The following is a 4,428-nucleotide window of genomic DNA, read 5'->3' on the forward strand; positions in this document are numbered from 1 at the left end:
GCTGTAGCTCAAGTGATAGAGCGCTCGCCTTGAGCTGAAGAGCTGAGGGACAGCGCCCAGGCCCAGAGTTCAAGCCCCACGACCGACAAAAAAAAAAAAAAAATTACCATACCAGGCCCTGGTGGCTCACACCTGTAATCCTAGCTACTAAGGAGGCTGAGATCTGAGGATCTCAGTTCAAAGCCAGCCCCAGCAGGAAAGTCTGTGAGACTCTTATCTCCAATAAACCACCAGAAAACTGGAAGTGGCATTATGGCTCAAGTGGTAGAGTACTAGCTTTGAGCTGAAGAGCTGAGGGACAGCTCCCAGGCCCAGAGGTCAAGCCCAATGACCAATAACAACAACAAAAATTGTCAGGCACTGGTGGCTCACACCTTTAATCTCAGCTATTCAGGAGGCTGAGATCTGAGGATTATGATTCCAAGCCAGCCCAGGCAGACAGATTTTTTTTGGGTCAGTCATGGGACTTGAACTCTGGGCCTGGGCACTGTCTCTCAGCTCTTCAGCTCAAGTGAGCACTCTACTTCTGGTTTTCTGGTGGTTTATTGGAGATAATAGTCTCACGAACTTTCCTGCCCAGGCTGGCTTTAACTGTGATCCTCAGATCTCAGCCTCCTGAGTAGCTAGAATTCTAGGCGTGAGCCACTAGCACCTGGCTTCAGGCAGACAGATTTGAGAGATTCATTTCTAATTAGGCTGCTAAAAGCAAGAGGTAGATGGGGTAGCCTAATTGATAGAGCACCAACCATGAGCAGAAAAACCCTGGAGTTCAAGCCTGGCACACACTTGTGTGTGTCTGTGTGTGTTTGTGTGCCAGTACTGGGGCTTGAACTCAAGGCTTGGGTGCTGTCTCTTACCTTTTTTGTTCAAGGCTGGTGTTCTACTACTTGAGCCACACTTCTACTTCTGACTGTAGTTAGAGATAAGAGTCTCATGGACTTTCCTGCCTGGGCTGGCTTTGAACTATAATCCTCAGATCTCAGCCTCTTGAAAAGCTAATAACCTGGCTGGTTATTATATTTGAGACAGAATCTTACTTTGTAGTCCAGGCTGGTCTTAAACATGAGATCCTCTATCCTCTCCCTTCTGAGTGCTAGCTTACAGGCACAAACCACTATACCTGGCTTCCTCCTGTTCTTTATATCTATTGAAACCCTCAGATTTTTCCTCCTCCCTGGCTGGAGTGTGAGCTTGTGCTTAGTGTGTGTGTGTGTGGGGGGGGGAGGTTCTGCTATCCGTGTTGGTACTCAGGGCCACACTGGCATGCTGTTAGTACTGGTGATGGTTTGCAGAGGAATGAATGAATGAATGGGTGGGGCCATGGGCTCTGGCATGTGCTGTGTACATGCGCGTGCACACATGAACACACACACACATGCCCTAGGAACTCCTCTTTATTGCTGCTCATTCCCAGAAGCAGCTTTTGTCTTTTCCCATGTGGCTGGGACTCCTGTCACTCTAGAAGGGAGGGAGGGAGGGAGGAGGAGAGGGAAGAAGGAAAGGAGGGAGGAAGGTGAGAGAGAGAGAGAGAGACAGAGAGAGAGAGAGAGAGAGAGGAGAGAGAGAGAGGCAGAGTGGGAAGGAGGGAGAGAGGAGAGAGAGAGAGATAGGCATGCTTATTCATGCATTCCCTTCCCCTCAGTCATTCACCATTGTTCTAGCCTGAGTTCTATTGGGGGCCAGCTGTGTCACTAGGAGGTTCAAGACCCCCAACCCCCCTGCAGTGGGCTAAGCTAACCGAGTGTTTTTCCACCAGCACTTTGCCTCCTCTGATGGTGTCTCCTAGGACATAGCAGGTGCCAACCAGCATTTGGGGAACCATGAGTCCTGTCCACCTCTGCATCACCCCAGGTCGCCTAGCCTTGAACAACAAAGAGCAAGGAGGAGGACAAATAGATGGAGAATCATGATGCCAGGAAGGTGTCCAGTGCCCCCACACTTGATGCTATGGGAGGCTGAGCGGTCCCTGGAGGCCCCAGGAGGCCTTCCTGAAGGAGGCAATATCTGAGCTCTCTGTCCAGGGAGGGTTTGGTGCAGGCAGAGAGATAGCCCTAGCAGAAGGTCCTGAGGCTGGCCGGGAACTACTGGACTTGAACAATGTCCTTGTCCTTAACACTTCGATTGGCACACGGTAGGGGTTCTGTGTGTGGCCCAGGGGAGAATGGAGGCAGAGCTGGGCAGCTGGCTGGCGTGGGCAGCGCTGCCTGCCTCTCTTGTGTTGCTAGAGGTGAGGGACATCTCTGAGGTGAATGTAAATGGAGCGTTCCCTCCCTCTCCAGCAGGGCTGCAGACCTGGAGAGTGGAAGACGCATCACAGTCCCACATGGCCAGGTTGTCACAGCCGCCTGCTGACACGCAGACTGGTAGATTCACCCCATGCCCTGTGCATGGCGTCCCTGGCCCCTCCTCCACTCCCGGCTGGGGCAGAGTGGGCCGGGAAGACAAGTTAGCATTCTCAGGACGTCCCCATGGCGATGACAATGGTGTGACTGTGGGGAGAGCACAGGCAGGCAGGCAGGGCAGGTCCTGGGAGGAAGGGGGGGGGAGGGGGGTGCAGGGAGAAGTGGTAGGACAGGGGCCTGGGGAGGGGCGAGCTCAGCTCTGCAGAAAGCCAGCTGGAGCAGCTATTCTAGTGGTCACATGAGTCCCTTGGGTGGCTGTCACCATCTTATTATTCAAAGGCTACTGTCACTGACCCCCATCATGCAACTAAAGAGACTGAGGCCTGGGGAGGAGACATTACCTGCCCAAAGTTCCAGCTGCAGGCCGTAGAGTGGGGATTCGAACCACATCTCAGCTTGATAACCTCTCTCTAGGACACTTAGGAGCTGGTGGGGGCGGGGGGATGAGGACCAGGCAGATGGGGGCATGCAGTAGATGGGGGCAGAGTGCCAGGTTCCTGGACACACAGCTGACCATCCACCACTGCTTGTAGCAAGGGTCTAGAAGTGGGGGGGGTGGCTTGGAAGGAAGGATTTCAGGGGTTCCATCCCTGTCTGCCTCCAGCTTGAAGGTCTAGGTGTGGTCAAGACTCCTGAGTAAGTCTCTGCTGCATGCGTCCCCCAGAGTAACCTCAGCCTGTGTTCTGGAAGATATCCAAAGTGGGGTCTCCTGTCAGTCTAGGACATGACAGACGGATGAACAGCCAAGCGGCCAGCTATGTGGACAGTGTCTCTCAGGGTGTGGAAGAAGTGTGTGTGGGCACATGTCAGGCCCAGGGCCCTCCCCTGCTTCTTCTCGCTCCAGCCCCCAATTCAGGCTATCTCTCTTGGGAGGGTAGCCTAGCATTTTATTTTGCTTTTGTTTTCTTAAATTTACAAGCTCTTTAAAAAAAATCAGGCATTTCAGATATATACTAAGCAGAGCACTGAAGAATTGTCCGTTTCTTCTCCTTCCTTCCCCAGCCTCACCCCTGGTTCCTGTTTTGTTGTTTTTTTAAATATTTTTATTGGCATATATTAATTGTACAAGAATTTCACGGTGACTTTTCTGTACAAGCACACGGTACCTTATCATCCTCGGTCCTCTCTCGCTCTCTGCTCTCTTCAATTTTGTCAAGGCAGACCTCACAGCATCATGTCACCTCAGTGTATCTCTAAGCGGTTGTTCTGGACTCGGGACAATCTCTTTCCCCAGGACATTTGGCCACATGTGGAGATACTTTTGGTTGTCACAGCTGGAGGAGAATGTGCCACAGACACATAGTGAGTGGAGGTGCACAGTCCTCCCCAGGGGGGCGCTGAGACCACCAGGCTGAGACCCTGCTCAAAAGCTGTGGTCTCTGAAAACCAGTGAGCTGCAACCATCTTGCCCTCCTCCAGCTCACACCTAGCCAGGGCCCTGGTATCGATCCGGGACAGGATCGCTGATGGAGTCACATCTCGGAGGGCGCTGTCTGCCTGCGGCGTGCGCCCCAGGGCAGTCAGTCAGGCTTGTGACGTGCTGACAGACGTGGGAAAGGAAACCCATGCATTCATGTATATTCAAGGGTGATGTGAGTGCGTAGCTGTATACTCCAGATGACAGAGGGCACAAGGAATGGCCCAGCCCAACCCTGCACCGCCCCTTGGTGAGGGCACCATTTTGCTTCAGAGAGGCATGAGGCTACGCCTCTCCTCACACTCACAGACATGCCAGGCTCCTTGATTGCCATTGTTTTTTACTCTGCCATGTCTTGGAGAACCCGTTCAGAACAGGACAGGGAAAGATACCTCATTCTGTTTTTCATAGCTGTGTGACATGTCTTGATGGCTGCTTTAATCATCCTCTCTTGATGTACATGTTAGTTGTTCCCAAAGTTTTGCTGTTGCATACAGTACCACAGTGAATAGCATAATGTACTCTGGTTTGTGGCACTGGGATTTGAACTCAATGCTAGAAAGGCACTATACCACTGAATCACATCTCCAGTTCTTTTTTTTTTTTTTT

The 4,428-nt window shown here is 52.0% G+C and overlaps 1 protein-coding gene across 1 annotated transcript in view; it reads left to right on the forward strand.

The window, feature by feature from the left end:
• Positions 1 to 4,428, forward strand: part of Grm4 (glutamate receptor, metabotropic 4) — a 96,661-nt gene that overhangs the window by 33,554 nt on the left and 58,679 nt on the right. The window lies entirely within an intron of this gene.

The sequence above is a fragment of the Dipodomys ordii genome, unplaced genomic scaffold, assembly GCF_000151885.1.
Source record: "Dipodomys ordii isolate 6190 unplaced genomic scaffold, Dord_2.0 Scaffold120, whole genome shotgun sequence".
NCBI classification, from domain to species: domain Eukaryota; kingdom Metazoa; phylum Chordata; class Mammalia; order Rodentia; family Heteromyidae; genus Dipodomys; species Dipodomys ordii.